Genomic DNA, 13,825 nt, shown 5'->3' with positions numbered 1-13,825 from the left:
ACACACACACCGCAAATCCTAATTTTTTTTATAAAGTACGGATAATTACTAAAACATCCATAAATAAGTTAAAATATATCTGCAAAAAACATTCATTTGTACCTTAAACTGATATTTATGCAAAATAGGAGTGTGTGAAGGCGTGTTGGCAATATAAGAGGACACTTCCGCTAACTTTAGCTCGTTTTCTCTGATCCCCCCCCCCTTTTATTAATAGTTAAATTATAAAGTTTTGACCAGATTTCACATAGTTAGGTGTGTATGAACCTACATGATGATAAAAATACTATTTCCCAATTTAAAGTGCCGTTTCGGTGCTCATTCGGAAAATGACAGCCGATTCGGTAATTCGTCGCACCCAAGGAAAGCTAATGGCAAGCAAATAACTTGCAATATGAAAATTACATCTCAAGGTCATATGCATGTACAGAATTGGACAAACAGAAGCAGAAATACAAGTTATTGTGAAAGTCGAAACCAAAGTATTAACGTACCGCAATTTCCAACAGACTGAAACATCAGAAAAAATGCCAAAAGCTTTGTTATGGCATAGCTTTAACACAAAACACAGGACTGGTGTATTGGTATTAACGGGGGTATTTGTACATGGCGGGTCTTCTGGTAGATCAGTAAAGTCTGATTTTGAGACTCAAATCCTTAAACTGTTCCCTTCCCCAGCGGGGATTTGAACCTGGGTCCAGTAGGACTGCAGACCACCCCTAAACCCCATCCCTCCATCTCATCCTTGGCCTCCCCCTCCCTCTCCCCCCTCCACCTAACTTATATACTCTCCTCGTCAGTCTCTCGCTCTCCATCCTCTCCACATGTCCAAACCACCTCAGTGTGTTTCTCCTAACGTTTCCTATCACATCCACATCCACACCACAAAGCTCCTTATACATAGTATTACTAGTAATTATGCTTCAATTATAACTGAATGTTTAGCACACAGGCTCACAGTGGTATGTAACAGTTTTATACTGATGTGTTGAACAATGTTCTGTATTGCACTATTGTTAAAATGATCCACCATGACAATAATATCAGTTTCGAATGAATCACACTGAAAAAACATGCAAAAAATAAAAATATAAGCTTTAACCTAACCTAAGCTAACCTAGCCTCCTTACCTAACCTAACTTTAAGTATGACCTAACCTGTATTTTAATCAGTTTTACTTACGCATCTAACATTCTTGATCACCGCTGCTATGTCCGATTTCGTTTGGGTGAAACTCTGGAATAACAACAAGGCCTGTGACATACCCCCTCCCCCTCTTTTCCCACGCACACACATGGCCATGTGGGTCTTGTGCTCTGTGACATTAACATAAGTAGGATATCCCATGACACCTGCAACTGCTAAGAATGGTAAATGTGCCCGTATCTACTCACAAATCATCGGCACACCTGATATGCTTGCTACAGAGGCGGAAGTAGGCCGGCGGCTTCACGGGAGCTATCCACTTTTGTCGCCTTTCCTCATTGGCTAGAAACCAGTAGAAGTATACCCCACTTCCAGTTTTCTGCTTGGTCTTACAGCCGAAGGCACAACAGTGGAATACCATTGTGGAGTCTGCAATTCTCTCTCTCTAGACGTCCGACAATTTGCCGCCAATGTGGCGCCGTAAACAGGTCACATGACCCGTGACGTCACGTGGAAAAGATCTAATAATTCCCAAGCGAACGTGCAACGTTGCCGAACCATTAGAGGGAGGTGATGGTTCGGACACACACACACACACACACACACACACACACACACATATATATATATATATATATATATATATATATATATATATATATATATATATATATATATATATATATATTCAGTATTAAGCAGGAGTGTAATCTGGTTTATGTTAAAATGTTGCCACATCATTTGGCTCTTTTGGCTCATAATAAGAAATTCGTAGCTCTTTTCAGCTTTAAGCTATAGTCAACGAAACACAAGTGACTAAATCGTCTGAACCATCCCTGCCAGTGGTGCTGGATCGGACAGAAGGGTGGGATGGTTCGGCACCGTGTATTACTCGTCATTTTCCTAAAATTATGAGTTGGATTAGCTAAAAACCTCTATTAATTCAAAGACATTTTATTTTCCTAAAGTGCAAAATTAAACTTCGGAATCCAAATGAACCACCCGATATTTGTAATATATATATATATATATATATATATATATATATATATATATATATATATATATATATATATATATATATATATATAAAACTATTTTATCGCTGAAATTACCTTCCCCACATTTATTAATAACTGAATTAACCCCTTACTTTCTGCTTCAAAATTATTCATAATTGGCCTCCTCTCTCTCTCTCTCTCTCTCTGGAATATTGACTTCACTTTTCACTTTCTACGCCTTCTTTCAGACTTCAAAAGAAAACCTCTTGTTTTATTAATTTATTGTCCTACTTCTGACTAACTTAAGACTTTTAACGCATATTGTACCCTGCAAAACTGAAATAGAAGTTGTATTACCCCTTCCTTCTTTATACACTTTGAGGAATAGGTTGAATAAACAAAACTATAAATATCTACTCTGATAACTATTAAGAACGGTGTTTCACTATGTGTTCAAATATAAATGAGTAAAAGTAGCGTTATCATTTGATACGGTCATGACTTGGTAATTGTGGAACGATAATTCGGACACTGTCCGAACCATCCCCCTCCTCAACTGTCCGAATCATCCCGAATCTAAATAATTATTTGATGGGTACCTTCAAGTTTCACACAAGAGAGTTTAACATATCGTTTTTCATAGCAGTATGTGCTTGTAAGGGGTTGGCAATAGCCAACACCTACTTTCGTCATAAGATGATCCACCGGTATACATGGAGAGTAATGAGGAGGATGGATGGTGAACTTGTTGAACGATAGGCAATGATAGACTACGTGTGTGTGGATGAGCGAATGAGAAGACAAGTGTTAGATGCAACAGTGTGGAGAGGGTGGGGGAATGGAGTCTCGGACCATCACTTAGTGATGGCCAAGGTAAAGATGCAAAGAAAGTGGTTGAGGAGGCGAAGGGGAAGACAGGAGGAAGCAGCTCCTGTGAGAAGAGTGGAGAAATTGCAAGATTGTGAGAAAATGACAGAGTATAAGAGCATAGTGGAAGAAAGATTGGGAAGGTATGAGCTAGAGCAGATGGAAGGGGTAGAAGACGTATGTAAGATATTCACGGAAGAGATAGGCGCAGCGTATGAGGCGGTTTGTGGAGTGAGGAGGAGATGCAAGGGTGTGCAAGGGACAGCATGGTGGAATGATGAGGTGAAACGAGCTGTAGAAGAAAAGAAGGCATATGGTGAATGGTTGGCGAGTAGAGGTAGGGGAGAAGTTGAGAGAGAGAAAAGAGAGGTATATGTGAGCAGGAGAAGGGAGGTTAAGAGACTGGTAAAGGAGAGTAAGAAGAAAGTGGATGAAGAGTTTGGGAGGAATTTGAGTGTGAAATGGAGGGAGAGTAAGAAATTGTTTTGGAAGGAGGTAAAGAAAGTAAGGCAGTGTGAAAGGGGAAATAATAGGGGAGTGAAAGATAGGAATAATAGATTGTTGGTGGAGAAGAGAGAGACATTGAGGAGATGGAAGGAGCACTTTGAGGATTTGTTGAATGTAGAGAGTGAGAGCAGTGTGAGTATAAGTGGTTGGGGAATGGCTGGGAGAAGAAGAGATGAGAGGAGGGAGGAAGAGATCAGTAGGGCCGAAGTAGTGGAAGCGATGAAGAAGATTAAGCTGGGAAAGGCCCCAGGAATTGATGGAGTGTGTGGTGAAATGCTTAGGTATGGGGGTGAGATTGTTGTGGAGTGGATATGGAATTGTGTAGATTGGCTTGGGAAGAGGGAAGGGTTCCAGAGGACTGGAAATCAGGTATAATTGTTCCTCTGTACAAAGGAAAAGGGGAGAGAGAAGTATGTGGTAACCATAGGGGTATTTGCCTTCTTAGTGTGACTGCTAAAATATATGGTAGAATACTCATTGATAGGGTTAGGCATATGACAGAGGAGCTAGTTGGAGAAGAACAAGGGGGATTTAGGAAGGGAAAAGGGTGTGTAGATCAGATATTCGTTCTAAGATGTTTAGTGGAGAAGTATCTAGAGAAGGGAAGGAAAGTGTATGCTGCCTTCATGGACTTGGAGAAAGCTTATGACAGAATAGATAGGCAAGGTATGTGGAAGGTATTAAGAATATATGGAGTGGAGGGGAAATTGTTGAGTGCTGTGAAGAGAATGTACGAGGGAGCTAGGGCTACGGTGCGATTGGATGGTGAGCTGAGTGAGTTCTTTGATCTCAGTGTGGGACTGAAACAGGGGTGTGTGATGTCTCCATGGCTGTTTAATATATATATGGATGGGGTTGTAAAGGAGGTGCAAGGTAGGGCAGTGGATGTGGGGCTGGCCCTAATGAATGAGGGTGAGATTTGGAAGCTTCCAGTGTTGCTGTTTGCTGATGATACAGTGTTGTTGAGTGAAGATGAATGGGAGTTGCAGGGTTTGGTGAATGAATTTGGGACAGTGTGCAGGAGGAGGAAGCTGAAAGTTAATGTAAACAAAAGTAAAGTTATGGTGTTTGAGAGGAATGAAGTCACAGAGTGTGCAGTGAGGTTGGATGGTGAGGATATGGAGAATGTGAGTGCATTCAAGTACTTGGGTAGTGTGATGAGTAAGGAGGGAACTTTGGGGGATGAAGTACGTGAAAGGGTACAGCAGGGAAGGAAGGCTGTTGGTACACTGAAAGCAGTGATGAGAAATAGGGAGGTGAGTATGGAAGTTAAGAAATCACTGCATGATAGTATTGTGATCCCTAACCTGACGTATGGAAGCGAGGCATGAACCTTGCAAGAGGGGAACAAGTCAAGAGTGAGAGCAGTGGAAATGAGTTACTTGAGAGGAGCATGTGGAGTGACGTGGAGGGACAGGTTGACGAATGAAGAAGTGAAGGAACGTTGTGGGGTAGATGTGGATGTGGTTGAGAAGATTAGGAGAAATACACTGAGGTGGTTTGGACATGTGGAGAGGATGGAGAATGAAAGACTGACTAAGAGGGTGTATGTAGGTGAGGTGGAGGGAGGGAGAGGGAGGGGTAGACCGAGGATGAGGTGGAGGGATGGAGTCGAGAGGTATATGAGGGAGGGGGGGGTGAGTTGGGGGGAGGGTAGTCAAATGGTGGGTGACAGAGTGACTTGGAGGCGTTTTGTCTGCGGCCAACCTTTGCGGGATTAGGGCGTCGGGCTATAGATAGATAGATAGATAGATGTTCTATATGCAACACAGATTCACCCTGATAATGCACAGTTCGATGCTTTGGATATTCATAAAGGTAGAGCTTATGGTATACACTACTTACATATGAAATACAAAACAAAAAACATAAACTCTTACCTGCATAAAAAAAGTGTGGCGATTCCACTTCGGAGGTTCCGTGTAGTCGAAGTAAACAAAATCTCCCTCTTTCACGCAAGATCTCGCGGCCCTAGGTCCCAGACGTTTCTCAGGAAATGCACTGGCCGAACCATCACCGCCCTCCCCTACTCGCTGAAATCGCTAACAGTACGGCAGGATGACTAGGCTAAATGTATCCAAAGACAGAGAGAGAGAAAAAAAAAACGCAGTCCAGCCGTCATCCTTTTCAGAGTATGCTAGAGCAGTGATCTCTCTCTCGATGCTAGTGCGATCGGCACGATTTTGTATTTCATGATTCACAAAACCTTTACCATGCCATTGCACTGCGAAAAACAATCACAAAAGCTCACTCGCTAGTTATGCGCGAAAGCGTCATTAGTATTAATGAAATACGATGTCTTCTGACACAGGGCTACAAGCTTGCGGCATTTACAAAGTTTTCTTAGTTGCTGCTCGAGAGGCGTTCTTGCAGGTTAGCTCCAAAGTAACTGAGTGGTCACGCTGCCTTGTTATGCAAACGACCCTTACTTCCCTCCCTACCCCCTGAAAGGAGGATGGTGGACTACCGAAGGGGGACAACTTAAGTCTGCAGTCTGCAGGGTTCACATTTCATATGAACCTGGGGTTACAACTGCTAGTACTAAAGTTGCTACTATTACTTAGCAAACTTCGACATTGACCTGAAAAATCAATTCAACCTTACTTCTTATCTGTGTACTGTACATTTTTCCTGAAGCTTCAAAATTCCATTTACATGTTTTCTCAAGTTCCAGCCGAACCCCAGAATCAGTTCAGCTCTCGTTAAATTTGTATTAATCTCACCGAAACCTTTCTCCCTACCAGAATCTTTCCCACAGGGTAAAGCTATGAGCCATCTTCCAGGCTACGTTCTTACACATCTGCTTTGCTCGCTCAGTCATCATTTTCCAGTTTCCAATTCACGAACTTAAATTTACTAAATTCCTTTCTCCACTATGCTCTACACGGTCTTCTGTATCATCACTGGTTAACATACCTCATGTTTTTCCTTATCACAATTATTTTCTTGAATTTGGTTCACACGGCCATACCTCAGTATATTCCTCTTACACTCCACATCACAGTATATACTGCTCTTTCCGTCATACTAACGTTCAATCACTTTACTACTGCTTTAAATCTTTAAATCTTACCCTTCCCTTTGCTACTGAGAAGTTCATCTAAAGTGATCCATCACTCACTGTGTACATTTCTCACCCAAACAAGCTCTCAGTCCCTTCCTCACTTTCAAAGCAAAAACAGCCAATCCTACTTTCAAATTTACTTCAGTAGTCGCTCTACTTCTTAGTTTTCATCATCCATGTTACCGGATCTGCATATTACGGCTCTAAAGTTTTTAAAGATGCGTTTTTACTCCTTCCAACATCTCATCACCCTTTCTGATTCCTCATCAAACTCTCGGTAACTTCAAACTCTCCTCTCAAACACGCACCATAACACAACAGCCTTGATGACTATGCTTCAACAGTGCACAAAATCTTCCCTTAAAACCTACTGTCTTTGTTCCCACTAGCTAAACCAACTGTCATGACAAAACAACTCCAAAGTTTTCCTCACTCACTATACATCTCCAACACCTGCCATGGTATTAAAAGATCAGTGCCAACTAGTTTATAATCTACAGAAATGTTACTAAGACCTATTTACTGAGGTTGAAAGAGAAATATAATGGTAAAGCAAGGAGGTACTGATGAAAGAATATTGTTACCTGACACCAGGCTAAAGATTTTGACATTTTTAAAGTAATATTCCTCCCGTCAGTTAACGTCATCAATACAATCTCACAGTGACAAAATCCATCATCACCTCTATTTTGGGAACCTTGACAGTAGACGCACACAACCCTACCTTCATATGGGAACTTGACAGTAAACACACATAATCCTGTCTTCACATAACTTCTCACTCAGATGCTCCTCTCTCTCACCAGTACTCTACTTCCATACTACATATAATCATCATCGATGCACTACCCCCACTTAGGATCCCCCGAACAAGGGATAGCTGTGACAGAAGCACCTAAGTACCTTACCACTCTTTCAAACACACGTCCTCCTTTTCCTCTCTTCCATTAATGTAATATACCACTTACTTCTACACCACAAGGTCTGCCTCTACCACCTCTCTCCTCTATATCACTTTCATACACTTTTTAGCACTTGATCTATTTGCATTTATACATGTCCATACCACCTCAGTGTATTCCTCTTTACCCACTCAATAATTCCACACCTCACTCCAATACCTCTTTCTTCCCTTCCATTATGGCCAAAAATATAACTTTCACACTCTGTCCTCCAAACGACTGCAGCTGTTCTAAGGAAGGTCACACAGCCTGCAACCTAGACAGCTCTCTGTTACACTGCCCAGGTTTTACTCCAACATGAGTTTCGATAATAAGACATTCTCAGGCAGGACTCTCTTAACCTCCATGCTAATTCTCCTGCCCTTAAAAGTACAAGAGTTCTCCAACTACTCTTCCCCCTTGAAGTGCTCTCTCTTTAACTTCATTCTCCATTTTGCCATATTTACACAATACATCTCCCAGCTACTTAAAACTACCATCTTACTCAAGTACCTCATCTCCCATCTGTACCCTGCAATTCACCATTTCCTCTTTCCATCCTGTACTGCCTGCCAAAATGTTTTTCCATACTCTTTCCTTTCACATAGCCTACTGTTATTATTTTTTTTGTACATCCTTTTTCTTCTTGTACAGATTCAAACTCATTCATTACCTTTAACATCACTTTCACTTTAAGTCATCAAAACAGCATCACCAGCAGCCAAAAAGGTTACGCACCCCTATTCACTGTTATTTAGGCTCAGTTTTGCTCCTATACGAGTACCTGCTATCTACATATTCGTCTCTCACTGCTCCATTCATATATGCATTGAACAACAGGTGACATAACACAGCCATGTCTTACACCTACATTAATAGGCTTACTGAGCTTCCTCACCTTGATACATGTGGTACTACCTTCATAAAAGGATTTTGTTGCTCACAAAAAATTCCCTCCACCACATATACCTAACGAACTCCATAATCTTTCCTAATCCACCCATCATAAGCTTTCTCCAAAATGCAACATATTGTCTCTAATTCACTGCAATACATTTCTCCACCAAAGACCTCGTTGTATTATCTGGTCTACACATCCTCCACTTTTTCTAAATCCACCCTGTTACTCATCTATATTCATATATGCTATGCATCCTCTCTTTAGAACCCTACTGTACACCTTTCCTAGTATTCTTAATACACTAACCTCCCTGATTCTTAAACTCTAGTACAGTACAGTACTGGAAAGGGATGCCTTCATGAGATGGCACCAGTACAAATGACCCAGCTATACAAACACACCTCAACTTTCTTCCAGCCCCTAAGAGGAAGATACTGGAAGGGCAGCTTTAGCCTCCAGTTCACTAAGTTCATGTTCAGCTGACCCTTGGGCCACAGTAGCAGAATATGGTCTGCTCCTTTCAACATTACCCTAAGTCACTTGCAAATATTTCTTGCCACTCTGTTTAACTTTTTTTGAATATGTTCATATCTTCTCACTGTATTTTTTATCCATTCAGATTCTACTGTATATCTCTCATATTGCCCTTCTTCCATTCCAACATCCAGCATGTTCAAGACCATCCATCCTGTTAATCCCCACAGCTGTTCTGAAAATGCCATTTCTATAAGTATTGTAATACCCTTAAAAATTCAGTACCACTTATTATTCAATTTATTCTACTCGTGTGTGTATCTACAGGTGTACACCGAGGTGGGGTTCTGTTCATACTAACTGGTTCATTTATAAAGGCTCCAACGTGCTTGTTTGCACCACCCTTGATTATTTAATGGTGGCTCTCCTTGCTGCTCGATCTCTGACAGCCTCCCTTTTCAGTCCTTTATCCTTTAGGTAACACTCGATCGTCCTGGGTCTTTTTTTAGGTTGTCTCTTACAACCCTACTCCCAGTGTTCACACCTCTCACCCCCCACACCCAGCTGTCACCTTCCATCCCCTAAACAGGGGAAACCATTTCAATTTACCCCTCATCACAGCACTACTACAGTATCCCATTCTTCCTCTCAACTCTTCATTTGCAATCCAAACGCCACCCCCCAGACCTCTCAATGATGCACTACACATCCATCTAACCATTATCATTCTGTACATTTGAGCCAATGAATATTCTCCTTCTTTACTGTCCAGGTCTCACTACTGAACAGAATTAAACTCCTAACACATGCTGCATACAAGGGTCACTTAACATGGTGGGAGAGCCTTCTCAAAGTAAGGAGAGGCAGCAGCACCCTGGCCTTCTTCCAAATACTCAATACCCTAGCCACAGAGTCAGCCCCACTTCCAGCACATGACATATCCCCAAATAACAACTCCACACACTCAACAGACTCTTTAGCAAGATCAATCCTTTCCCACCTCTCAATCTTTGCATGATCTCCCTGACACACAGCACAAATGAAATCATTTGGCAGTCTACCTCTAATACCACTACATCTCCTATTCCCCTACTTATCACAAACACTGCACAAGATGGAGTTACTGTATTTCCCACACCCTTGTAGCAAACTGCACGTAACCACACTCCCGCTGCTTTGACGGTACAATACCGCTACCAACCTTAGTTATCATCACTTTTGTTTTATCTGCATTTACTAACAATCCCTCTTATCCCTTCCCTCTCACCACTTCCTAAATTTTCCCTCTACCTTGCTCTCATTCTCCACAATCAACAAGTCATCTGCATACATCTCCCATGGAAGTCCAGTTCTGAAGTCACATGAGAGCTTCAAACACCATGATAAACTGTAAGGGGCTTAAGACTGATCCTTAATGCACACAAACATTCACAGAAACTCGTCCATCAAATCCTGACCATAATACAAAATTCAGTTACAGTACTCTTCTCCACCTGGTGCTGGAAATGCCTTCTCACAGTGCCAATGAAAGAACCAGGTAGATCCACTGTCCAGTTACAGTGACATCACTCAACTCCCTCCATGTCCCTCTCAATGTTGCAGAGGCAACTTCAGCCTGCAGGTCACTGAATTTACAACAGCAAGAAAAAAAACAGTGAATCCCCAGAGCTAGGACCAATGGACTATATAGTTCTCCTGGGCAAGGAGAAATCCTTTTAGAGACCACTTCCTCTCTCACCAGAAATATGCTACCCTGGTGCAAGTTTGAACTCCCAACCCTACAGCCTTGAAGCATGAGCATTACCACTAAGCTATTCTGGCCCCTCACATCCACATTAGCTTAGGTCCACAACAATAAATCAGGCCTAAAATACCTTCATCTCACAATTATATCATTTTCATTCTCTGGTTCATTATCATCCACATTCAACTTCACCCCTCATCCCTCCTTTCACATTTAATCTAGTTTTCTTCACTACCTTGTACAGCATTATTTCTTTTTGTCATTCCTGCACTGTATTATCACCTGTTTTTCTTCCATACTTTTTCATCCACCCTTCTTCTGACTTCTTTCATTATCTGCTTTACTGTTTCATGTCAATGTGTCATGATCCCTTGGTTATCTGGTAAATTACCAATCCCTTCATTCATCCCTTGGTTATTGCATACTTGGTTATAACGGTTTTCATTATCACAGCAAGATGAAAATATGCACTCTAATTACATTGCATATTCAGCTAAAAAACAGTTATTGCTCAACTAAGCTGGTTCTACTGACACTGAGGGTGCAGTATGTGAATTCTGAATACTCTGAGGGATTCAAAGATAGGGCCCTACTCGAAGAGTTAATCCCAGGAGGTGGAGACACTATCTATCCACCCCCTATCCTCAAGCCCATCTCACATCTCTCTATGGTGTTTCTCCCTTTGAGCCTTTTTCATTAAATTCTACTGTATTAACTTAAGTATGCCTATGTGTATTTTTGATATTTACCACAACAGTATGTACAGTATGTCTATTGCCAGATGCCTCAATCTCATAAGGGGTGGCCACAAACAAATCTTCTCCATGTCACCCTCTCCACTGCCATTTCACTGCCCTCCCCCCAGCTCACACACACCCCTCTCATATACCTCTCCACTCCCTCCCTCTTGCTCTCCCCCCTTCCACCTCAATCACATACACTTTCCTCTTCTCTCCATCCTTTTCACATGGACAAACCACCTCTGTGTATTTCTCCTAACGCTTTCTACTTCCACATCTATATCACAATGCTCCTTCACTACCTCATTTGTCAGTCTGTCTCTCCATACGCCTTCACATGCTCCTCTCATATAACTACGTTCCACTGCTCTTGCTCTTTGATTTGTGTCCCAACAAGGTTCAAGCTCCAATTTCATACATTAGGGTTGGTATCACAATACTATCATGCAGCGACTTTCTTACTTCCATGCTCACTTCCCTATTTCTTACCACTGCTTTCAAAGAACCCGACACCTTTCTTCCTCGCTGCACCCTTTCAAGCACTTCATCCTCCAAACTTCCATCTTTACTCATCACCCTACCCAAGTACTTAAATACACTCACATTTGACATTTCCTCATCATCCAACCTCACTGTACATTCAGTGACTTCATTTCTCTCAAAGACCATTACTTTACACTTCCCTACATTCACCTTTAGATTCCGTTTCTTACACAATTTCCCAAACTCATTCACTACGCCTGGCAGTTCTCCTTCGTCTTCACATAACAATACAGTATCATCTGCAAGCAACAATACAGAAAGTTTCCAAATGTTAAGATGTATGTATGTACAGTATATAGTGGGTATAAACAGTTGTACATAAAATACATCGTCTAATCCCGTGTTGCCCCATGAAGAACATAGAAGCCCAGGGTTAGGCAAGTTGGTCCTGAAACGTAAGATGAAGTGACCAGACTCACTCATCCCTGAGTGATATTATGTGAGCAATAAACCCCAACTAAAAGGGATAATTTGGATCTACAAGTGGGGTGACCGGTACCAATTAGGATAAATCACAAATGTTCTGTGTTTTCATCAAAATGCAATTTTATCATCGTGCACTAGGCTCAGTACCAATTATGCTCAATAACCAATGGATCACTACATTACCATTTTCTTCTCTATGCTCACCATCCAATCACTCAATGTGGTGCTGCTCTCGGGTGACTGTCCTTTCCTCTCGTCCTTCCTTCCTCTTTTCTTTCTTTCCTTCATTCTTTCCTATTCCTTCTGTCAGCAGGTGACTCTACATTCAGTGACAAGGCAAATGGTCTCCTGTACACCAGGAAATCATTCACTACACTCGTTGGGAACCATACAACCAAATTATGGTGCCTGGTGGTTTAGTGGTTACGGTCCACCAATAGGATTGAGCCTGGGCAGATCTATATCCAAGAGGTGGTTTGGGTTTATTGCTCTCATAATACCACTCAGGGATGAGTGAGGCTGGTCACTCTCATCTTAAACATCAGGACCAACTTGCCTAGCCCCGGTCTCCTACACTCCTCACGGGGCAACACAGGATAAGATGATAAATGAATGAATGAATATTCTCTTCATACATGTTCTACTCTCAGCAAAGTATGTCTATGAAGTATTTAACCTAACAAAGCAAGTGAGAACACTAAAGCAGGTAATGTTGTAGAACGTGGAAGTCTGTACCACTTATAGCAACAAAACTAAGTTATTCCAGAGAATTTCAAAGCTACAGTGGATCTATGCACAACACAGGGAAAATTACAAAAGGGAAGTTGTTAACTGACTCTTTCAATTCACCACCATATTTCTGACAAAACAAAAACAAAAGGCAAAAAACTGAGCAATAATCTGAACCAAAACTGTTATTCTGGAGACTATTACAACCACTGTGGATGTATGTACACTGCTGGAAAGCCTAAGAAAAAATAATGGGTGTTGTGACTTCACCAAATTTGTAACCATACACCGGAAAAAGGCAAAAAGAGAAAAACAAGTAACACCAAAATTGTGTTATTGTGGTAGGTGGGGGCACTCACCATCCACTAACTCGAGGTAGTGCTGCTCTCGGGTGACTGCCCTTTCCTCCCTTCCTTCCTCTTGCCGTTCTTTCCTTCATCCTTTCCTCTTCCTCCTGTCTGCAAGTGACTCTAAACTGAGTGACAAGCCAAATGGTTTCCTGTACACCAGGAAACCATTTTCCATGCTGGGTGGCACTCATATAACCAAACTATGACACCTGGTGGTTTAGTGGGTAATTAAGGCGCTCCAACCGGATTGAGCCTGTGTAGGTTTATATCCAAGGAGTGGTTGGGGTTTACTGATCACATAATGCCACTTAGGGATGTGTGAGGCTGGTCACTCTCATCTTAAATGTTTGGACCAACTTGCCTTGCCTCGAGCTCCTACGCTCCTTATGGGG

This window comes from Coenobita brevimanus, chromosome 111, assembly GCF_032717465.1.
Source record: "Coenobita brevimanus isolate Jiangsu-jjx chromosome 111, ASM3271746v2, whole genome shotgun sequence".
Taxonomy (NCBI): domain Eukaryota; kingdom Metazoa; phylum Arthropoda; class Malacostraca; order Decapoda; family Coenobitidae; genus Coenobita; species Coenobita brevimanus.
Note: the sequence above shows the minus strand (reverse complement) of the source record.